General features: G+C 34.9%; 1 pseudogene; it reads right to left on the bottom strand.

Annotated features, from left to right (window-relative positions):
- Positions 1-21,820, bottom strand: part of LOC107508210 — a 132,214-nt pseudogene extending 110,394 nt beyond the window's left edge.
- Positions 21,821-25,646: the final 3,826 nt, after the last annotated feature.

The following is a 25,646-nucleotide window of genomic DNA, read 5'->3' as shown; positions in this document are numbered from 1 at the left end:
AGAAATAACTATAATTCCATAGGTCGGGAATTGACAAACTATGGCCCATTGGCCAAATCTTGCCCATCATCTACTTTTATAAATAAAGTTATATCGGAACACAGCTATACTCATTCATTTCTGTATTGCTTATAGATATGTCTTTAATAAAAGAGTTAAATACTTGTGACAGAGACAGTATGCTCTGTAAAGCCTAAGCTATTTACCATCTTACCCTTTACAGAAAACATTTGCTAATCCCTGCCACAGAAAATATATAAACAAACGTGGCTGTGTTCTAATAAGACCTTATTTATGGATGCCAAAATCTAATTTAAAATTTTTACATCACAAAATGTTCTTTAAAAACTTTTTACAATCATTTAAAACTGTAAAAAAAAAATTAGCTCACAGGTCATACTAAAACCAAGGTGGGCTTGATTCAGCCTGTGGGACATAGTTTGCCACTCTCTGTTCTAAAATATCTTATAAATTCACGTATGTTGTGAATAGTTCTATATTTACTGGTGAGTCTATTTCTAATTTAATTTATGCTGATAATTACAAATTTCACTGTTATGCTAAATAATAAAATGTCTGTTATTGATCAGAGAAGTAGGTCACCAAAGTGCTTATCATAGTTCTTTCTGGAGGGTGGGGACTTTTTAAAATAAAATTCTAGCTGCTTCCCCTACTCCCTTCTACCACTTCAGTGTGAAATCCTGATTAGAACATCTGAAGAAGCCAGGGTTATATTTTAGCTTAACTAATACATAATATCACACTGTCTATGCTGAAGTATGATTAAGTAACTTGCAAACATCATAACACTGTAATGTGCAGAGATATTTATAAGCTTTTTGCCTCAGTGCTCCCTTTTTTAGGCTTTTGGGCATACTTTGCATAATTAAACAGGCCATCCATCTGGGAGACTATATTTAGAAGCTGGCTATAATGTTTCTTTTTTTCCTGCAAATAGCAATTTTTTTCTTCATGTCACTTATCAAAACAAATTACTCATAGTCAAATGGAAAAAATGTCAAGTATTTGAATAGGTGTTTGAAGAGACTAGAAGTTCAATTTTAAAGGGTTGATCTCATAACCACTTTTAGATACCACCTGAATATTTTATTCTGAAGTAATTGCATTTTTCTAGGATAAAATTTTCTTTTTGGCAAATGTGCTATCTCTATGTCAAAATTTTTTGAGATAAGCTATAAAACATCCTTTTATCCTGTTGTTATTTATCTTCCCTCAAGACGTCTCTCTTTTAGTTGTTAAAAGACAGATCATAGGTCCCTTCAGTTTTTGAAATCTTTTTCCTGCTTCTTCATGCATTAGTAGATTCAATTCTGAAAAACTGAAGTATTTTTGAATAATAAAATTACCCCGTCCCCTGCCATTTGATACATTAAATGTGTTTTTTCATTGCATGCTTATTTTGCCAATGGATTGGCTAATGCTGCTTTTGAGGAGCTGAAGCCAATAGATGTCTAGCTAAGAGAGCAAATACCATGGCTTATTACTGGAAACTCCCAATGAGGGGCAACTGGGACTCTAACTAAAACCTTGGCGACGATCTCATCATTTGGGATGACCTTGAACTAAATCATTTAGAGCAGCATTATCCTCAAACATAAAAGGTGACATTGTCTTGGCTTGTTTATTTGCTTTGAAATTAAAACCAATCTGTGCTTTGTGAAATGAGGGATGGGATGGGGATTTCCACTGACTTCAAACACTGATTGTTTGCCATTCTCTGCGGAGAAGCTTGCTAGAGAATAGTCAAGTTGCCTTGACTAAAGGGGCTATTGCTTTATGTAGCCCAATGCTTATCTAAAAGTTCTTAACAGTAAACTTCTGGTTATTTTTTTTAATATGAAAATGAGAGATTTTATCAGTAAAAATTTATTCGTGTAGGTGACATACATAAAGAATACTGACAGATTTCGGGCTCCCTGATAACACTAACACCATTTTCTTCCTCACTTCTTAAAAGAGATATTTAATTTTGAAAGCGGAAAAATGATTTCTGTTTTAGGGGCATAGACGCAAATCCTCTGAAACTGATGTTGATTCTGGGGCATGGGCAAATGCAAGGACAATGATGTCATAATTAGTAAACAGCGATTACAGTTATTACATTCACTATAATCTGTTGTGCACAGCCTCAGTTCCCTTGACCCACTATTGCAAGGTTATATGCTTCGTTCCAATCCAAATTCTGATTAGATCCAGCTCTCCCCTGCTTCTACCTGGACCCAAGCAACTAATTGTGGATGGGAAAAAGCACATAATCATAAGAACTAGAGTCATCTTCATTTCACTGCATTAAATTCAAGCTGGCTGTTAACTCTGCCAGGGAACTCCACTGCAGTTTTTCTTTCACTCACTTTTCTACTCAGACTATTGTCTCGTACCCAGGGGTCACTGAGAAGTATTTATGAGTGTGCGCAGAGTGGGTAGAGATTGAGCGAGTAGACAGAAATTACCATAGCTGGTTTAAAAGGTGTCAGAGTCTGCAATCAAATGCAGAATCAAGCTTTATAGTCAGTCAGTCTCTAGTCTTTAGAAAAGATCTCAGAGACCAAATCCTTCAAAATGTAATGGTGCATAGAGACTGGCTTGGAAAAAAATATAGTAGTAAAAGAGGCTATAGAAAATTTGTGCAATAGTCTTTTAGAATGAGATAAAAAAAAAAAACAGCAGCCAGTTTCAAAATTTAATAAATAATTTTAATATAGAATTTTTACAGCATGATATTCTTATTGTTTTCTAAAACTTCAGAAAATAAAGCAAAGTATTAAATTTTTTTAGGAAAAAAACACTATTGAGATAATAATTTCACCACTATTTCTTTTAAAATTTAGCTAACTCCTGTCATCTACTTGTGATTGCCAATATCAAAATTTTACAGCATGCGTTAATTTGAATCATATGTTCATAGTCACTAGAATACACCTTGTTATTTATATCTCTATACTATCTCCCTATCTATCTGCAATTTCTCTGTGTATGAAATCTGGCTTACTTGTTAGACCTACCTCAAATGATATCTCTTTTACTAAAAATATTTTCAGACTTCAGCCTGAATCATTCACTCCCTACTGGGTTGAATTTTACTCATACTTTCATTTTGTCATCTGATAAAGTGAAGTATTTAAATACCAATTTTTGTTAATAAAATGATAGGTGATCACTGCATTTTAAATATTTTCAGCAATATTGCGTGTTACAAATTTGCAAATAATTACATTTACAAACCTTTGAAGTAGCTACGCTAAATATAAAGTATGAAATGCTAAAATAAGTATTTCAGCTTTTTTTCCAAAAAAGAGGACGTTCGTAAAAGTTGGCTAAGTTGTTCCAAATCCTTTTTGCAGGAATTAATGATTCAGTAAAAGTTTGTTTAAATCAGTAGTAGATTTAAACAGAAATGTTTATATCTAATCATTATTCTTTAAAATCAATATCCAAAGAGTAATGGTTCTAAATTAATATCTTTAAGCTTGTTTCCCCCAGCTGTTGAAAAGCAAAAACTGAAAATAATCAATGATAAAGATTGTTTTTAAATAATGTTTGTTAATAGATCTTATGAAAATTCTTTTACTTTAAGTCCTCTAATTTTCTTGCAGCTTAGGCCATTTACCATTCAAATATATCTAAAGAATACACCATGTAATTTAGTAGTATTTTAAATTTATTTTTTAATTTTTGATGTTTTGGACTAAAAAATTCTGTGGTAGTATCTGAAAATGAAGACAATTTTATTAAACAATTTCCTATGTAGAACCATTTAATTTCCATGTCTAGGATAATAGTAAAACTCTTCTTTGATGTCAATGTTCAGTTTATAAAATAATCTATTATTCAAGCCATTACTCTGAATGTAATAACACCTCTAACATTCTTTCATTCGTGAAGATGTTTGCAAAGATTCTTGCTAACTAAGCCTTGTTGATGAATATGTAATTATACGCTAATATACTTGGTTATATTTTTATAAAGGTTAAACCCTACAGTGCCAACCAGCTATAGTTGTACATCTTTTTACACAAGCAACAAAATCAACAAAAAGGAAAATTTTTCCATAAAAAATTTATGTTTTAATATTGACCACCTCTTTGTAGCAAGGTCCATAATTTTTAAAATAACATTTTCTTTCTTAACTTTTCATTCCATGTTATATTATATATGCAAGCAATAAAACTTCACTTTATCCATTTGTAAATAAAATTTCCCCAATTACTATTCATTATATAGCCTATTTTGACATCTTTCACATCTCATTAATTTTTTTCAAAACAATATTATTGCTAAACATAACAAAAGAAATGATTTCATTTGTATTATTTTTGTTAAACCATAATGTTTTTATAGCTGTTAAGATTATTTCTAATATTATATTGCTTACTATATTTTGTAATAACTTGTGTTATTCTAAAAGAAATAAGATCTTTATTCTTCTTACAAGACTGGCTTTGTGCTTTTTTTCTCAGGATTGCTTTGGCTATTCATGGCCTTTTGTGGTTCCATACAAATCTGGTGATTTTTTTCTATTTTGTTTGAAAAATGCACTTGGGTTTTTGGTGGGGATTGTTACATCTGCTTTTCTCTGGATGCCATTTGTTTTTGAGTACTATCTTCCACCCCTTCACTTTGAGTCTATGTTAGTCTTTGCAGCCGAGATGGGTCTCCTGAAGGCAGCATATATTTGGGCTTTGTTTTAAAAGACTACTCTGTGTCTTTTAATTGGTTTGTTCACTCCATTTATATTTAGGGGATTATTGATATACGAGAACTTCCTATAGCCATTTTATCTTATGTTTTCTGGTAGCGCTGTGTTTCCATTTTTTTTTTCCTCTTGTGTTTCTGTCTGTTACTCTAGTTTGGTAGTATTCTATGATTTTTTTTTTCTCTGTTTTTTTCTTTTTCCTTTTATGTGTCTCAGTTCTAGGTTTTTGTTTTGTGGTTAACATTAGGTTTATGCAGAAAAGTTTCATATATACAATAATCCCTTTTCTTTTGATTGCATGTTATCCCCATTCACCTGTACAAGTTCAGTCCTTCCTCCCCTTTAGTGTTTTCAATGTCACAAATTATCTTTTATTATGCTGTCCATTCATTTCCAAATTGCAATGGCTATTGTCTTTTTTTCAATGCCTTTTATCTCCTTTAACCTTTATTTACATTTAGCTGTTTAATACTTTATTTGAACAAGAGCTACAATTCCCTGTTTCTGTCTATCTATTAGTAATCTTACTCATAGTTTTGTATTATTTTATCTTTTTGTTTCAGGTAGAAGAGCACCTTTCAGTATTTCTTGTAATACAGGTTTTGCAGTGGTAAAGTCCCTAAGCTTTTGTTTGTCTAAAAAAGCCTTTATTTCTTCTTCATATTTAAAGATAACTTTGCTAGATATATTATTCTTGTCTGTAATTTTTCTCTTTCAGTATTTTGAATAGTTGATTCCACTCTCTCCTATCTTATAGGATTTCTACTGAAAAATCTGATAATAATCTAATGGTATTTCCTTTATAGGTTACCGTCTTGGCTGTCTTGAGAATTTTTTCTTTGTCATTAATTTTCGACAGCTTTAATATAAAGTGTCTTGGAGAAGGCCTTTTTGGATAATTAGTTGTTTAATCAGCTTCTTGGATTCAAGGGTCAAGTTCTTTCAATAGATTTAGGAAGTTCTTGATTATTTGTTTGGATAACTTCTCTGTTTCTTTCTCCCTATCATCTTCCTGATATACCCATTGTTTTTGTATTGCTCTTTCTAATGGAGTCAGATAGTTTTTGTAGAATTCTTTAATTATTTTTTTTTTTACTATTGATTCTCTCTTCTTACCCCTGAGTCATTTCTACATTTCTATCTTCAATATCACTGTCTTTCTTCTGTCTAGTCTGCTCTATTTCCTAAGATCACTAGTTCATTCTTCATCTAATTTACTGAGTTATTCAGGTCCAAAATTTATGTTGGTTTGGTTTTTTTTTTTATAGTTTTAATTTCTTTGACTAAGAACTCCCTTTGTGCATTGATTTTATTTCTGAGCTCATTGAATTACTTACTTGAATTTTCTTGTACCTCATTGAGTTTTTCAGAGCTGCAATCTTGAATTATCTATCATTTAAATCAGTCTTCCATGTCTTTAAGTTTATTTTCTGGAGATTTTTTCATTTTCTTTCTGAACTCCCTTGCTACTTTTTTTTTATTCATTATGATTGATAGATTATTTCTCTGCCATGGCATTTGTGGAAATTAAATCTTTTTTTTTTTTTTTTTTTTTTTTAAATATTTGACACCTATTTATCAGGTTCACAAGTAGAGGTCTTTCTTTTATTTTCCAGTAGATGGTGCTGAAGTGCAAATTTTTATTTTCTCTGACTTGTACTACTAGGGCTTTGGGGGTCCCTGTGGGGCTGCATCACCTCAGCTGTGGAAAATGCCCTGTATTCCCTGAGGAGGTAGGCATCTTCTTTACTACCCGGTTGCCTCTGCCATGGTGGGATGTGGCGAGCTATGGGTCTCCTGGCCTCTGTGTTCCTGGCACTGCCTTCTTGCATTCAGAAGCTGCCAGATGCACAAGTCTATCGTATGTGTCCTGGCTTCCTCTACCAGGTTTTGCCACGATGGGTGAACAGGGGGAAGTGGTTTGTGTGTTTGTGGGCCTGTTCTTTTCAATAATCTCAGCCACAGTGAGTACAGATCACTTAAGTTGGAAAATTATGTCTGCTGCTTCGCCATAGGCCAAGTGAGGAATTTACTGCCACAGGAGGATGGAGGGAATGTTCTTGAGCTTATGGCTTCTTTTGCCTTCTAATGGAAGTTTATGAAATGCTGCCACACTTTGGACTGCTTCCCTGCCCCTGCCTCTGGGCTCAGCCTCAATGTGTACTGACCACCCAGGCCCAATTGCTGCCTCTGCCCCTCCAGTTTGCCCAGAGGGAGTTGCAACTTGACACTTCACTCCTACCACATCTGCTGGGGTTGCTGCACCAGCTGGTCTTCTGAGGCTCTTATCTCTGTCCTTTCCCCATCTCATCTTCCTATTGCCCTGATTTGCCCATCTTCAAATGTATCAATGTGTGGATTATTCAGACGTGCTTTTGTGTTGAGCAGGGAGTCTTTCGTTGAACTATAGCTGTCCAACTGGTTGTAACTTCAGGGGAGAAACCTGGAGGTCCTCTCATGTCACCATGCTGCTTGCGTCACTCTCCTCAATTCAGTTTATTTATTCTTGATTGATTCATTTCTTTATTAGAAAAACATGTTGGTAGACATATCGATAAATATTTATTTGTAGTTAAAACCATAAAACTCAATTTAAATTTTCAATTAAATATTATTAACATTTAAAAATTATATAATATTATACAATATGGGCTAAAAGACTTTGTAGCCATATGAATATGACAGCTACGAATTCAGACTAAAGGTATGGGATATTAGTATATCAAAAAATGAGTGATGCTGCCATTGAAGAAGTAATTTTCTGAACTGTTAAACAAGTTTTAGTAAAGTTTCCAAGAAAAGTAAAACCTTTCCTTGATTTTCAGTAGAGTCACTTACCTGTAAAATTCATTGTATATTAATACTGCAAAACCTGACCTCACCTGGCTGAGATAGTGTTTGCCAGGATTTCCTACTGTAGTTACTCTTTCCCCCTCTTTTCATATTATACTCTTTGGAATGATCACTATTTGTAGACAATGCCAAAGGAGTTGAGAGTAATGCTCCACTTTCTTGAAGGCACAGTATCTACATTGATTATTTGTAATTCTTCTGCATGGGAGATTCTCTCTTCTCTCCCACTTATTTATTCAATTATTTACTTATATTAATGAGACTCATGGATATTATTTTATACTCTGGCTTATAATTTAGTAACTATTTATTTTGTTGTTCTCCTGTGTTCCTTTGACATACCTCCATTAGTATAAGTTGGAGTTTTTAATTTTAATTTTAATATTTTTTAGCACAGTCTTACTTTCTGGCACTGTAGGATACTCCAGACTCATCTTCTGTATCTTCCCCTCTTCCAGTCTTTAGACATTTCTCCAAGAAGCTTTAGTTGTTGTTGTTGTTGTTGTTGTTGTTTGAGAATGGTGTTAGAAATAAAGATGTAGTTGCCCGGCATACTTGCTGCTTCTTGGGTGTCATTACTTCTAGGACCTCTCAGCTGATAAAGCAAGAAAATATACATGTCTATGCTAACCCATGTATTTACACATATAAATATCTGTATCGATATTAAGATAAACATGAGTTCATACTGATTTCTCCAATTCTAATCTATCACCTCACAGGTTGTTGTAGCTGCTCATTACTGGGCAAGCCCTAGGAGAGAGGTTTCTAGATAGCACATAGGAATTTACTGGTAGATTTAAAGACTTTTCTAAAAATATCTCTAAGCTAGTTGTTTCTGTCACGTCTCTCATTTTTTCCTGTTTGTTGAGGTTTTATAAAAAAGGGAGAATGAGTATGCATGATATCCTCCCCACCAATACAGACATATAAGTACTCTGTGCTCTTAAGTCCCACTCCTCCATACACACACGTTATTGTCTTTATGAAAAGAATGATATCATTTGAAGTTTGTTTTTGAAAAGCTGCCAGTTGTATCAACTTTTATAGCCTATCAATTTTTAAAAATCTTATCAACTTTTCTACAGTTGTATCAATAACTGCAGATTAATAAAGTCTCTGCAGCTTATTGCTATTATCAATCATACTTTATTCCGTACATCCTTTATACTCAGACTTTCATAGGATTTAAGATCTGAACAAGGAGTTTGAAGTCATCTAATTGAATTCCTCATTTTATAGATCAGGAAACCAAAGTCTGATTCCCTCATTCTACAGATCAGTAGCTTGCTGAACATCATACACCTTATTAGAGTAGTATTGATGTTGATGTCAATCATTAAGTGGGCACTTAATTTTTAAAACAACATCCAGAGGCAGTAATATCATTCCGTTTTATAAATGAAGAAACTAAATTCAGAAAAGTGAAATAATGCATTCCAAATATAGTTAATTGCAGATTTCTTGATTCAAACCTGGCTCTGTCTAAATCTAAAACTGAGCTCTGAAACATTACATTGTTATTACCAAACATCTAGTCCAGTAATTTTTTTTCCTCTGTAAAAACTTTTCTACATATTCCATAATGTAGAATATCTAAGTTTAGCCTAAATTTATGTCTTCCAAGTATAAATGTATCAGTGATCCAAATTTTACCCTATAAGTAAAAAATACTCCAAAATTTCTTACCAGAATTATTCTAAAACTAGTGAAATGGTTTACAAAGTCAGATTTCTAGTATTTCTAGTATATATTTGAGGTTGGGTTTTCTTTGAAAACAGAGTACTCAAGATGAAAACTTTAGGATATTCGAATACACTAGCTTTCTCTTCCAGTTTTTGGATGCACTATTTCTGCTTTGGAAGACAGTGGAAAAAAATTTTCTCATTTCTCAGTGTCAGGACAAGCTGTTCTCTGAAATGCTGGTTTGATTTTAGCTTATGAACATTGTGAATCTTGTAATCACAATCCTCTTTACCAGGAAGCTACAAATGTGTTGCGCACCTCTGTTAACCATACGAGAAGGCATGGCACATAGTCTCATCACTGATCTTACCTCTGGCCTTATTTTATCTATGAAATGAATTCCCTGTCATTAAAAAAAAAATGCTCTTGTAGTATATGAATTTGAGCAGCATAGTCCTTAAGAAAATAAAATGGGAGTGTGAAAACACATTTTATTTTTTCCCTGAACTACACTTTGTAGATTTATTTTTAAGACCTGGAAAAATATTAGTATAAAAGGAAAACATCACAGTAAATAGAGTCACATAAGCAAGTTTTTTAATTCCTGGAAGGCAGATCTGTAAATCTTTTGTGTACTGATTCAATCAACAGAGTAATTGGTGTAATCTGAGGGAATTTTTAATAGAAAGAGCCACATTCTCTCTAAGATAGAGGCTATATTGCATAGTAGATACAAGTATAAACTTGGTGTAAAGTCAACCTTCATTTCATTTCCTACTATACCATTGACCAACCATGAGACCTCAAGAGAGTTCTTTATCATTCTTATTTCTCACTTTTTATCAACAAAATGGGCTAATAGTTGTACCTACTTTATATGGTTGCTGAGAGAATTAAATATATTAATGCATGTAAGATGCTTGACCTATGGTAAATTTCAATACAGGTGAGTATAATTGCTTTCATTATTGTGGTAGGCAAGTCTGGCATGTGCCACAAAATTCACAAAGAAAGTTGTTGGCTAGTACTCCATATGCTGTTTGGGATGGAAGTCCAGGAGTGTATCTTTGATCTCCAGCAGGGAACCCGGGGGCAAGATTTCTTAGGGATAAAGTGAGGGCAGTAGTAGTACTGCAGGCAAAAGGTAATCCAAAACATACTCTATTTATTTCACAATTTGGCTAGTTTAGACCTTACATTGGATAATGTATACACAGTCATATTTGTGAATATTCTATATGAATGTTAATGATGCTGAATGTTATTTTCTCAAAAAAATCAGATTTTGCCCTGAGTGATATAATGCACAGATGTACCAGTCAGGACCGCTTCAGGCACAAGTACATATGACCAATGCACAGTAAGTAAAAGATCCTAAAGTGCAGTTGCTTAACTAGGGGAAGAGAGATTCACTTTTCTCATAACACGTGGTGCTTCAGGGATGGTGTAAGAGCTCATTGGAGTTGGTGCTCTAGGTGGGTGGCCCTGTATTCTTTTGGTCTCAGTAGTCCAAATGTTGTTAGGGCAGCTCCATGCATGATGTTACCAAACAACTGGATTTGAAGGTGGGAAGCAGGAGACAGCACATGGCAGAGAGTTTTTGCTTTTTCCTCTCCCATATCATTTCTGAAAGCCACAGATATATCCCTTATATATCAGTGGCCAAAAAGGGCCACAGAGCCCCTGACTATGGGGATAGGCCATCTTCCCTGAGACCAAGGGACTCTGCCTGATGCCTGTACACATTTTATCCTGTTGCCCTCTGAAGATGACAAACGTGAGCTATTCTCTTGACAAAAGACATTTGCTTAAGAAATGGAAATTGGATAGGGTCTTTGAGTAGGGTTTTTGTCTTGATTTCTTCCATACAGCTAGTATAAGACCAGAATTGCCCTAGGTGCAGGGATTAAAACATGGCCCTCACCATATTCCCTGTTTTATAAGTTGACTGATTTATGTTATTTTCTATGTCTTTATTAAGTGATAGCTTTCTTTGGTCCCAGAGTTTCCTGGCTCAGAACTATAAGGCTACCTAATTTGAAAAGGGAACTCCAGACCAGTAAGGTGGGAAGAAGAGACTGCTGATGTAAATGGGAGTTGTTCTGAACAGTAAAGCCATTTAGTTTTATTCTAAGAATAAAGTCTTCTGCTTAATTAACCAATAATAAAAGTTTCCTTACAAGGCTATCTATTAATAAAAACATTTGGAAATATATAGACTTCTAACATTTAATGTTATTTCCTGTGGAATGTGAGTTGTAATTCTGAAACATTGCATGCTAATTGGTTGTTATGGGTAACAGCATTCAAATTGGTGTTTCTAGCATTTGAGTTATAAAATCTTTGCCATACTTTTTTCTTTTGCACAATAACCCTTACAAACTTTATCTGTCTTTTTTTCCCATGTGGTTAAAAGAACATTAATACATCAGTAAATTAAACTAAAACAATACATAAAAGAGACTTTCGTTTTAATAATATGAAACAACTGGAAAGTTTATGACCATATATAGGCAGTTCTAAGACCACACTAACATACCCTGTCCCTAAGGATTGATGACACTCAGAATAAAGGAAAGGTTCGGATGTGGAGGATTTTACCTTGGAAAAACTACAGTGAGGTGATTTTTGGGCTTCAATGAGTAAGCCGTGACATTTAAATTGGAAAGGATATTAGTTAGATATAATCAGTGACTATTTTCTCATATTGAGAACTAGAACTAAGTTTGACTAGACTGTGACTAGTTGAATGTCCTTCTCACCTGTCTTTATTTTATTGATTCTTGCTTAGTCTTCAAAACTTGATCCAGTCTTTATCGCCTTGAGAATGATTTTTTTGACCTCCAATACTGGACTTCATGCCAACTCTTTGGGCTTCCTAGCCTCCCCCTATACTCTCTCTTTGAATTTAACATATTACATTATATCACTGTACCTGCTTGTATGTCCATGTATTCCACTATTTTTAAAGCTAAAGTCCATGTTTTATTTATCTACTCTAATTCCAGTTATATGCTAATTGAAGGGCTTTGAATACCATAGAGATTACTGGGCTTACTTCCAGAATCAAAGAGCATCATTGTAAATTCTTGAGCTAAAAAGTAATGTGATAACAGGAGTATTTCTGAAATATTAGATTTTGAGCAGTGGCAAGTCTGGATTAGGAAGGGAAGATAGTAGAAATAGACAAAAGAGGAAGCTGACAACAGCAATAACAATAGTGCTTTATATGTACATAATTATTTTGTGAAATATACTTAAAGTGTAATTTTTTTGGAATAAGCATTTAATTATAAGTATATTAACTGTGAACAGACATTGCTAGTTTTAAGGATGAGGGAATTTGGAGACGATAATGACTTGGCCCATATCAGACAGAGACAGGAGTTGAAGCCTCTTCAAGTTTGAGTTCAAGATTATTTTTGTTCTACAGTGAGGAAGTGACAGAAGGCTTTATCTAGGTATTGGCAGTGATATAGGGGGAAAGGATAACACCGGCCAAACCATGAGATCGATACACCTACAGAACTAGATTACTGGTTGTAGATGAAACGTAAAGAAAAGGGTGAAGTCAAAAATACTGCCCAGACTGCAACCCCGGGGATACTAGAGAATGATGTTCCCCTTAACAAACCTGGGGAAGCAGAAGCATCAGTGGTTAAATCTGTTACGTAAAAGATAGCATGAGCTTATAGGATTCTGTGCAGGCACAGCTTTCCTAAGAATTGGTAGTAGACTGTGATAAAAATACTGAAAATCTGTTTTACCTCATATACTATAAATCTACAGGATCAGAATCAAGCATCATGATAATCATAGTGCATTTCAAGCAAACTGGTTTTTAAGTAGTTTCCTCATTGATAATAAATTTTTTAAATGGTCCAAGAAGCTGTTTTTGATCCTATCTTTTGTGCTTAGGCTAGAATTCTAATATTCTTTTCTAAAGGTAGAGATTAAAAGCTTTCATTTAAGGTTCCACTAAACTATCTTTAACGGCACCGTTAGTATCATTCTTCTGTGTTAATTTTAGTTCTCTAAATCCAAGGACACTGAAAGCCAGAGAGATTGTTTCAGCTTAATTGGAGAGTCAAAAGGGAATTGTAAACCTTTGACTGAAAATGTACTTTTGAAGATGAGTTTTTGAGCAGTGGACGTTCTGGGTTAGAAAGGGAAGATGATAAAAATAGGAAGATAAAAGACCTTATACAAATGGGAGAGCTGAATATCTGATGTCAAAGAAGAGAACCAAGAAGAACTTTGGGATCTCTATAGCTAGGGCAGCAGAAATCTAGTCTGAGTGCTTACATCCAACCCAGGAGAGAGAGCTATTTCCTCTACACTGACCTTGCTAGATCTTAAGCACGGTAAAATGGTGGGTAATAAAATATGGATGCTCTGGGAGAGCTGAGCTCATTGTCACACTCTATTTACAAGACTCTCATCGAGAATACAGTTTCAGGGAGAGGGTTGTGAAAAAGAACAAGTCATAAATACAGTTGGTTTGGGAAATCGAATTGCATCAACTGGATATCTCCTTCCTGTTTTTCTCTGGTACAGCCTCTTCATTGCTGATCCCTAGAGTTTATCTCCTGGTCTGGTACCTGCTGAAACAGCTGGCAATAGTCTTCATTGAACTCCACTGAACTTGAAAAATCATCCTCAGTGGACATGTTGTGTCAGAGTTGAATAGAGAGAACAGTATGTTTGACCAGATGTTTTTCTCTTGTCAATTTATAATTACGTCCCTGAAGTTTTCATTTTCATTCTGGGCTAGATAAAAAGATTATAGGTAGAATTCAGCTAGAGGTAAAGGATATTGTCACAATGACTCTTTCCGTCCATCACTCTAATATGTAACCTCTACTTTTTTATGATGGAAGTGGGAATTGGGGTTACGTGGTTGTCAAGAAAATGCAGAGGATTTCATAAAGTTCAGACTATACGTCTAGCACAAATCAAATAAGTTGGTCTAGGAAATTATCTACCATGTGATTGATTTCATCCCCACTCTTTGTGTTTCTTAGGATTCCTCTAAATTCTTCTCTTTTACAATTTACCACATTACATGGATATCACTGTGCCTGCTTGTTATTACATTATTTTTAAATTCAGAGTCGATGCTTTACCTATCCATATTAATACAATACTATTGAGTTGAAGGCTTTGAACGCCATGGAAAAAACATACACTTTACATAGACCTCAAAGGATGTGGCTCAGCTTCTCCCTTCCCATTGCTTCATCCTATGTCCAACTTTCTGCTTATCTCCTCAGTTCCTGCTTAATGCTGATGCCTTCACATTGCTCAGAGCCCTTGGCTTGATACCTCTCTTAGTCTGTTCTTTTTGCCATGGTTCTATATGTCAGGCAATCCTTGCCCTTTTTTCTACCTTAACACTTAGGTTATACAGATCTGAGTGAGGAGTGGTTGAGGGTATGCAGGGAACAATGGATAGAACAACAATAGATGACTACCTTCGAACCCTGATTATTATAGGCAACTGAAACCTGTAAATGAGAATTCTACCTAGGATCCAAAATGAAAGCAACAAGGAAATATAGGTAGGAGAATAATACCTTGTGCCTATGATTCAGGCAACTGTCGGACCATATTCTATGCTAATGTGTACGATGGAGAGATAATAGCTTCTCCTCTCTGAGAAATTTCAACTTTTCTGTTGATTTGGAAACTTCAGGGAGGTGCTTAATTAGATGCTACGAGGGTAATTTAGTTGCATGAAACTTAAACTTACCAGTTTCCCATACGAAGGGTCTACATTTTAGTTGAAGCTTGTGTGCTAAAGTCAGAACATAGGACAAGAATTTAGTACAGGCAACATTACCCTTGGAAATCCCTTTGGGAGGATTAGGCTTGGAGGTTAATTATGCTGAAGTGCACCAGGTCAGTTTTTCTTTAGTTGAGTTCAAAATAAATTATTGTTTTTATTTAGGGGCCATGTCATTTGAAAAATATACATCTCTAAGCATTATACTTGTATTCGGCATTATGAGAGGCTCATGGAAATTCAAAGTAAAGTGTACCTACATCTTCCATCTCACTATCAATGCAGATATGAGCTCACTGAGTGGAATGGTGGGAAGAATCGCCTGCACTATTCAAAATGTCTCTCCTTCCCTCCATCCCTCTCTCGTCCTCTTTCTTTCTTCTTGGTTTTATCTTGAGGGTGATTATTAAAATTCTTCTAAGAGAAATTCTTTTTTAAAATACAACTCTACATAGGGCCTTCATCCCTGATGGAGGCCAAACACAGGTGCCTTCTCAAGGAGGTCCCTATTCAGGGACTATTGTGATAATAGCAATCGTAAGATTGGTCAAGGGAGAGAGATAACAGGCTAGACGAGACCTTATATATATGAGGTAGTAGGTGACTTGTATAAGACTACATGACTGTTTTAGGAAAACTGAACAACCGTAGATATTTCAGAGAGAGAGATTTAGTACAGAGGATTCTTATACACAAATTTGAAGTATGAAAGAGCAAGAAGGGAATGCAAAAACAAACAAACCAACAAACAAATAAATAACCTAGACATTAGAAACTGCAGGGATCATCTCTTAACGACTAGAGCTGTGGGAAGATTAAAAAAAAAAAAGAGGAAGTGTTACAAAATTTAGAATCTTGGAAGAAGTGCTTACACATAGCAGGTGCACAGATCTTTAAGAGGAGTCACCTACAGTGCTGGGACCTTTATAAAGGGTTGTAGGCAGCATGGCATGTGCTAGTACCTCTGAGGTGAGAGTGACTCATGGCTAGTAGTTTACAACTATGCAGGGCACACTGTGGCTGAGATACACTGTGGCTGATGGGGATACACTTTGTTGGGCAGTGCTAAAAGCATCTGGGGTCTGGAGGTGAGGCTGTCCTCCACAGGTGAACGCACACCTATAGATCCTTCTAACTTCCAATCTCCTACTGGTTTCTCCTATTAAGTAATCTAATAGGCAGCAAATTGGCAAAGGAGTCTGGGTAATGTAGATTGTAGACCCTAACCCCAGCACGACAGAGCGGAGTACAGAGTATAGAAGAGGGATTTCGGGACTGAGATACAATAGATCCAGAAGGAGCATGGTGGTTACCAGGACTAGAGTACAGATCCAGATCACATAAACTGAATGAAGCTTTTTCAGGTTAGTTAACCAAGGAGAGAAGGAGGGCGGAGATGGGGGAAGGGGTGTGTGAGGGGAGGAGGGGAGTGTGAGGGGGTGGGGGGCATGATGAGGGGGAGAGAGAGAGAGAGAGAGAGAGAGAAAGAGAGAGAGAGAGAGAGAGAGAGAGAGAAATTGACTGAAACTGACATACGAAGTGTTAAAGAGGATGGAAAGCAAATGGAATTCTCATACTTTTGCTGGTGAGAGCATAAATTGGTATGACCACTTTGCAAATCTGTATGGTAGTATCTAGTAAAGCTAAATGTAAGTCTACCATATGGTCTAAAAAAATCCCACTCATAGGTATATGTCCAAGAGAAATGAATCTGATCTTTGGAGGCTGGGTCCTGAATCAGCAGTCTGAGTACCACTTAGTAACTTTCTCCACAAATAGCCTCTGTGTCATATGGAAATACTTAGTCTCTGATTGATCCAGTTAGAAGTGAAGAAGCAATAAAAGGGATGGCAGCAGTGGCAGCGTTAAGTGCTGGTGAAATCTACTGCAGAGAGAGCCGTGACTTCTGTGGAGCCTTAGAAAAATGAAAAACAGACAGCAGGGAGGAAACTACATTTCTAGTTTTAATATTCTGGCAATTCAAAACTGTAAGACATCAGATCACTATGTTATCTTTTAAAGGGAAGATTGGAGTAAGGGAAAACATCGATACTCTGATCACCTTTATCTATTAATAGTCTATTAATCAGTCTGTTGCGTGGTGAATTTATTTATTCACCAATTATTATTGAAATCCTGTTTTAATCTTTATGACGGTTGAGTGCTATGAGAATATGAAGATCAGAGAGGCGGTATGCTGTAGTGCAAGAGGCATGGGATTTAGAGGCATTCAGTCATTCACACATTTATTCCACCAACAAAATATTTAATGAATGCCTACTATCTTCCAGGCACTGAGATACTGTCTTGCTCTCAAACCTAAAATATATGTAACTTAAAAAAGATTGCTTAGTCTCCCTGAGTTTCACTTTCTATATTTGCAAAATGGAGTATTAATATTTACTCAATGGGTTATATGGAATAAATAAGATCATGTATGTAAGTGCCCAGCCCAGGGAGCTGGCAGTGCTTAATAAATGGGGACTCAAAGAGCTTTTTGAAAAATCTGCAATGCTACACTTGAATATCTTCAAATTTAAAAATCTCAACTGCATTTTGAATTCTCATTTCATACATTGCCTTCATATGCACCCTATTTAGAACATACCAAAATGGTAAAAAATATTTTCTCAGGGTACAGTTATGTTGAAAACAAGAGGAAAAATAAAGTTTCTTTTACCAGTACAACTGGTTTTTTTTTGTTTTTTTAAATAATTTTAAGTTTTTAATTATAGTTGGCACACGATATTATATTAGTTTCAGGTGTACAACAGTGATTAGACATTTATATAACAAAGTGATCACTCTCATAAATCTAGTACACACCTGGCACTATATGCAGTTATTATAATGTTATTGACTATATTCCCTATGCTGTACTTCACATCCCCATGGCTGTTCTTTAACTACCAATCTGTACCTCTTAATCCCGTCCCCCTTTTCACCTACCCCTCCTACCCCCTCCAATCCGACAACCATAAAAATGTTCTCTGTATCTATGAGTTTGTTTCTGTTTTATTTGTTTATTTTGTTCTTTAGATTCCACATGTAAGTGAAATCATATGGCATTTATGGTCTGTCTACCAGTACAACTGTTTTTAATCAAGGTAATTAGATCTCAGTTTTCGATGAGGTCTGACTCATGTGCCTTTAATTCTATGAATAAAATCAAAATACCTTCAGTTAAAAGCTGTCATTCAGACTACAGTTCAGCTTTATAGCCCCTCAAATTTGAGAGGATGGCGCTATAGCAATATAAAACAGCTAAATATAATTTTAGATATGGATTTTAACAGAATGTTTGTTTCTTAATGCTTAAGATTTGGAAAAAAGATCACAAAAATAAAATTTTTTGATGAAAAATAGAATTTTATAGCCTGCCTATCATTGACTGATTTGTCCCACCAGAATTTATATGTTAAAACCTAATCCACAATGTTGTGGTATTTGGAAGGTGGGGAGTTTGAGAGGTGATCAAGTCATGATAATGGAGCCTCCTTGGATGGTATTAGCCCTTTTTTAAAAGAGGCCCCAGAGAACTCTCTCATCCCTTTTACCATGTGAACTTACAGCAATACAACAGTCTATGAACTAGGAATTAGGCTATCACCACACAGAGAATCTGCTGGTTAATGGATCTAGAATTAGGCGAAAGAAATTTCTGTTTATAAGCTATCCAGTCTATGGTAGTTGGTTACAGGACACCAAACAGACTAAAACACTGCCTAAAAGTAAAATTTATTTTCCATGTTTGAAAAATAGCTGTTTGTCCAGATACTCACGTGATTTGTACCTTTTAATGACATGCCCAGGTGAGGTCACGGGAAAAAAAAGTGTTGACTTTCCAGTCATGTCCAAGGTCAACAGAATTATGACAGATGTAATTACTAACTAAAGATAGAAAGGTGTTTTTATCTTTACCGGGACTACCTGTTCTTCATCTCCTTTGCAACTTAAATATAGCCCGATTGAATATTTTATTTTGTTTATTTTTGACTGTGGACATTCTTTTTAACTAGGTTATTGCTTGAGGATAATAACTGGCCTGGAATCTTTTGGGAAATTTGCAGACTACTTTATAAAGTACATAAAATTGTGAAAAAGTTGCATGCTTTAATAAAAACTTAGTATTTCCATCAAGCCTGTGGTCTAAAGAGGATATGAAGACAATAACAAATGGATGCTTTTAACATAGTTTCTTAGTATTTACAGTATTTTTTCTTCTTCAGTCTCTCTCCCTTCATAGCTGGTCAATTGTTTTTCTTGTTTTTTTGTTTTGTTTTTTTGTTTTTTGTTTTTCACTTCACATTCAGTGTACAGAGGCATTAGCAATTTCTGTGGGGTAAGTTCTAGTTCTACAGTCATTGCTTGAGGGATTTTCTTTATGTTTTATTAAACAGGTCCTATTCTCCTGTAAAAGATTTTCAGAATTGCCCTCAGGGGTATTCAGATTTTCTTCCTTTGTTGTCACAATTTGAGAGCTCTCATGGCTTCCAGGAGTGCATTGTTGAAGCTTGCTTTTTTCATCCTTGGATCTGGAATCTTAGTGTCAATTGTCTTGGATAGTATTGACATATAAGTTGGATTTGACCTGATTAGACTTAACTGTGTCAGTTGGTCACTGAAAACAGTTGACAAGCAGGGTTTTACAGTCTCTTTCATTGCTTTCAGTTGTTACTCCCATTCAAGAGTTACTTTTTCGAGCACATTTCTGGCTACAGCTAATTTTTGTTCCAGATTAGTAAGCTTTCGAGCCTTAAAAAATAAATCCATCTTTCCATAATGAAGCTCCTTCAATTGGGCTTGGATTTTTTTTTTTTTTTGGCTCTTTTGGATGGATGTCACACAGCTTGTTTCCTGACAAATATTTGTTTTTCAAGCTTTGATTCTCATTCTGAAGATCTTAGATTATTTTGCTTTCTTTCCACTTAAGTCTTTTTTTTTAATTAAAAATTACTGGAGGTGATACTGATTAACAAAAATAAGTTTCAAGTGTATCATTCAACAAAAATAAGTTTCAAGTGTATCATTCAACAATATTACATTATGTGTTCACCGCACAGAGTTAGATTTCTTTCCATCACCAAATATTTGACCCCTTTTACCTCTATTTTCCCCCACCCTTTTCCTTCTGGTAACCACTAAGCTACTGTTCATGCCCACAAGTCTCTGTCTGTCATGTTTGTTTGTTCCTTTCAGTTTTATATCCCACATATGAGTAATATTATGTGGTTTTCAATTTTTTCTGTCTGACTTATTTCGCTTAGCATGATTATCTCAAGATCCATCCAGGTTTTTGCAAATAGCAGAATTTCATCTCTTCTTATCGCTGAGTAATATTCCATTGTATATCTCTGTACCACATCTTCTTTATCCAATCATCTATTGTAGGACATTTCAGTTGCTTCCACTTACATCTTTAAAAAAATTAATAGTAGTCCTTTGCTTTTCTACTATCTCAGAAGTCTCTTTAAGTTGCTTTTTCAGGGCCTCCTGGAGAGACTTCATTTGTTCTCTTTGCTTCTAACCTATTTCTAGAAGCTTCTGAACATCAGTATTGGCAGATTTCTCATTTTTTACTTTAATTCCATCAAGTTCTCTTGAGTTGTCAGCTGACAGAGGATGATGATTAGCTTATTAAAGACTTCTTTCAGCTCCCTTTCTAGCTCTTCATAGTTCTGTCCTAAAGGAAAATTCCAGATGATTTCGTTGCTGAATTCTATCAAATTTGAAAGATGAATATTAATCTTATATTTCAGAAGTTAGAGGAAGATGGGTCTTCTCCCTCCATTGTATGATCATTATATAATTATTATTCTCCTGACCCAGGGCCCAACATAAGGGGCAGATCAAGGTGCATCAGGTTTTGTGTAGAAGAGGCTCCTTTGCTTCCAATGGAATATTTTAAATGCCTGTACAACAGTATATTTGTTGACTTTATGTTTGTTCTGAGCAGATCAATGGGTCATATATATGATGTTGCCTTTCTGTTTCTTTCAAATAATCTCTTGGTAAAACTCTTACTTCCAAGATAGCATATTTCAGGGCTATATGGGAAAATTCCACATATGAAAATTAATTGGAGATCATAATATGTTTACATTTGTCTTATGCTTCACTTTTGCTATTTTTTTTTAAAGGATGCTAAATTTTAAAGCTTCTTGTGGTTAAATCTATTCTTTTTTTTTTTTTTTTTTGGTTTTCTCATTACAGTTTTGGACTCAGAAGATTGTCTTCACTCTGGAATTTTGGTAATGGCTCAAATTTGTTTTCTTCTGCTATTTAACTTTTCAGCCTTTCCAAATTTAATATAAAAGCATGAATGAAGTGAGAAACTAAACTGAGTTTTTTGTTCCGAATTGCTAAGCAATCGTATCAGTACCCTTTATTAGAATAATGGTTCTTTCCTTTATTGATTTGTCAGACCTTCTTTATCCTACAAAATTCACATAAAATGTGAAATAGAATCTATTCTATTTCATCAATTTTTCTATTCATGCCTATACCAGTGACCTTGAAGAATGTGTCAGTGTATATGAGGGCCGGAATTTCTTTATTTTAAAGATATTATCCATTTTTTGCCAAATTATTCTTTAGATAAACTTTTCTTTCATTTTTGTTAATTATTAAATTATAATAATGTAAAGAATGAAAATTATTGACATATAAATAGGAAAAATTGAAATTTCATGTTCTTCTTCATTCTCACTTTTCCACTTCTTCCATTCCCTAGGTGCAGCCACTGTTAACATTTGGGTGTGTCCAGACTGACTCTCAAACATTTGGTAAGGCTTAAAACTATCATTAATGTTCTGTTGTTGGAATTGTGTTAAATTTGTACATTAAGAAAAATGGACATCTTACATTCAGTCATCCTACTCAAAAACATACTACGTCCATTTACTTAAGCCTCTCTCTCTATATATAATTAAAACTTACTCTTATTTATGTAGATTCCAACATTTTTGTATTGTTTATGTCTAGACTGTTACAATTGTGAAGAGATTGCTTTTTTTCAATATACAGTTGACTCTTGAACATGTGTTAGAACTGAGCAAATTCCTTTAATATGAAGACTTAAAAAAATAAACATACATTTGACCCTCCATATCACTGCATTTCGCATCTGCAGTTGGGAATGCACAGATGTATGCATTTATCTACATCATTTTATGTAAGGAACTTGAGCATCCATGGATTTTGGTATCCAATGGGGGCACGTGTGAGGTCATGGAAACAATCTACTGTGGATACCTAGGGACTATAGTTAGGTTCTCGGCGAGTCAAAAGTTATACACAGATTTTCAATTGCATAGGGGTCAGGGCCACTAACCCCCAGTTTGTTCGAGGACCAACTGTATTGTTTATTTTATCATTGGTGGTATAAACAAATGTTCCTTGTTTTTGTCTAATAGTCTTTTATTCATTTCAATACCTTTGCAATGGAATAGTTTGAGTTTTTATATTACATAATCACATAATGGGCAAACTACGATAATTCTATATCCTCTATATTTGTACCTTTGTTTCTAGTTAAGATTTTATTGGTTTTTGAAAACGTTTAGAACAACATTAAATAGCAAAGGTAACATCAGAAATTCTTATTGGTCCTGATGATAACCAGTCTCTAATTGCAAAATTTAGTATGAAATTGAAAGTCTGTGTTCTGAGACAGAATAGCATAGTGCTACAAGTGAAGTATCAGTAGCCTTACTGCTAAGTTTAAATTTCTATTATCAAAGAGATCCTTAATGTTTTACTTTAGTGGATAAGCACTGTTACTTCCCGTATATTCTGAATCAATGCTGTAACTTAATTCAAATACATGCTTTCAGCGCCTCCTGTAAGTCTTTTTGAAGCTCATTATTTTATAGTACAGAATTCAGTTTGAGAACTAATCAGTCTCCTTTTCCCTACCTAAATGATCTGATGCTCCTCCAACCCTAGTGATCACAAGGCAACACTTGGAGGGGGTCTTAGGGTCTTAGGTTGTCCTCATGTAAGAAAGAAAGGCTATAATATGTGTAATGGAGCCCAGGAAAGGGGCTGCCCAGATACTGGCTCATGAGGATGCCCTTTCTTCTTTCCCCAGTGCAGTTCTTATAGAAAATATTAGCTTCTTTTTAAGTTCTGAGTTTGTAATCTTACTTTCTACATCATAATGATATAATACTGATTATTGAAATAACTAAAATATAACTATATTTAGAAGGTGGAAGAGAGAAGAGGTAGGGGACTGTGCTGAATCTCTCATAACAGGAAGTCCATAAATGACTTAGGTAAATACACAAATTAAAGAATAACTATATTATTTAAAAATATAGTGGTATTTCCCTCTGTAAAACTAAATTATTTGTCATCATCTTAATACCATTTGATTTTTTAAAAATTATATGCATGTATTATATTGCTAAAATAGGAATAAATAAAATGGAAACAAATAAATAGTATAAATATATTAAAGTTAAAGATGTGTGCTTATCAATGGAACATTTTCAGTGACTTATGATGCTACTATGAGATAACTATTTCTAGGTACTATGGAAGCACAGCTAATTAATCTTGCCTTTGAGGAATGATCTTTTATGGGAGAGAAATTCAAATGTCCCTCTTAGAAACAAGGGGTTTAAGGGATTAGACTTTATAAGATAGATCATGATCCTGAGCAGTTAGGTAGGGAAAATCTGCTGTACCAGAGGGCAGTGTTCCCTGTTTCGTAAGAAACATAGGCTCTTTTCTAAAGTTACTTTTATTTTAGCTTTTGAGTTCCTAGGTCCATTCTCTTTTTCTGCATTCCGGATCTGGAATTTGGTGACTACAAGGAAAATCCTGAAGGCAGCATTGGGGTGAAAAAAGCAGAGTAAGGAATCTCAGAAACCACTTCCCAGGAATTACCTTGCCATTACTGAGCAATTTCGTTTTACCTTGCCATTACAGAGGCTACATACACCAGATATGGGACTGATCCAGGATGACACTTTGAAAATGGTTAGGCAATACTTTCCATCACCATATAGGAAAAAGCTCCAAGACCCTCTAAGGCCTTATTACTTAAAATGTGGTGCACAGATCAGCAGCCCTGCCATCACTGGGGAGGCTGTTGGAAATCTGGAATCTTCTAATCAGCCCCAGTGAACTATAATCTAATGAATCAGAATCTACACTTGAATAAGATCCCTTGGTTATTTGCAAAATAAAGTTTGAGAAGCACCAGTCTGAGGAAACAGGATGCAGAGACCATCAGTGGGCTGAAGAGAATTATGCAAGCGAGTGTTGAAAGGCCAAGAAGAAAGGAATTCATCTCCGTGTGCAAGTGGGCTGGAGCCAGGCTGGATAGCAAAAGCTAATGAGTACAAGGCAGGGCTGCGTTACAGGGTGAATGGGCCACCGTAAAGTGGTGACATCAATGTCTGATGCCAGTTACTAGGAAGAGAAAAGAATTTTCAGATTAAGAAATTAAACAGTGTAGTTTAGAGACTTGTCTTGAGCTCCATCACCCTGCCATCTACTCTGTCCAAAGTTGAACAGGCATGCACAAGATGGCTAGAAATAGGAACCTGTTTCAAGGTTAAAGAAGTTACAGCTGATGAGAAACCATTTCACCCCTCTTCCTGAAGTGTTCAGACATATATTCTGCATTTGAATAAGAGAGAGTATAACACCTAATTAAGCCTGAAATATTCAGAAAGAATGTGAAAACTCATAATCCAAAGATTTCAAATAGTAAAGACTCATTGCGGTAGCTCTTTATTCTAATGAAGGTATAAATCATATTAGCATTTTATTTTCCAAAGATTCCAAACTTTTTATACCTCCTGGAATGTCATGTAGGCCTTGAAAATCATAGACTTATACTCCCAAAATGCAAACAGAAAAGGCAGTAATGGTTTTGGAATAAATTAACTCTGACATACTTAACCCATGTTTGATACCAAAACAATACCTTATTCACCTACTCAAAACATTCATTCCCACAATATGTGTATAATCACCCATTAACAATATAAAGATTTTTACATATTTAAAAAATTTTAAATCCCTTTCCTTGTCGAACAACTTATATATATTTGTTTAAGGAAATTACTAATTTTGCTTAGGTAAGTAAGCCATTTTTAAATATCACTAGGAGGCTGATTTTTATAGTCATCTAACCTGTAACCATCTATCAAAGTTCCTTCAGAATTTTTACCTGATAAATGGTAATTAAAAATAGAAAGAGAAAGGGGGAAAAAAAACACTATGCATATTTACAGAAACTTCCAAATGGCTAATTTTCTTCTTGTATCTTTGTTATTAGGATCTCTGTTTCCACTCCAAGCAGCTAACCATTTATCTGCATTGTTTTAGGTCTGAGGCTGGACAGATTATTTGGATGCTGTAGTAAATGGTGTTTCTACAAAATGAAGCAGTTGAAGGATAATTATCAGTTGAAATACCTCTAAAATGTTCATATTTTGTGTTTATTTTCTCTATTTTTCTTTTTGAACAATTGAAGTTAGATAGAAATTTTATCTCAGCTCTTTATTATCTCCAAGTACGATCTTTGGGTTGTTTGGATTTTCTAAAGGTTTTCACTGTTTATAGGCTGTTCTTTTGCTTTCAAGAGCT

Source organism: Rousettus aegyptiacus, unplaced genomic scaffold (assembly GCF_014176215.1).
Source record: "Rousettus aegyptiacus isolate mRouAeg1 unplaced genomic scaffold, mRouAeg1.p scaffold_m13_p_2, whole genome shotgun sequence".
Classification (NCBI taxonomy): domain Eukaryota; kingdom Metazoa; phylum Chordata; class Mammalia; order Chiroptera; family Pteropodidae; genus Rousettus; species Rousettus aegyptiacus.
The sequence above is the reverse complement of the archived record's forward strand: the minus strand, read 5'-3'. Positions and strand labels throughout refer to the sequence as shown.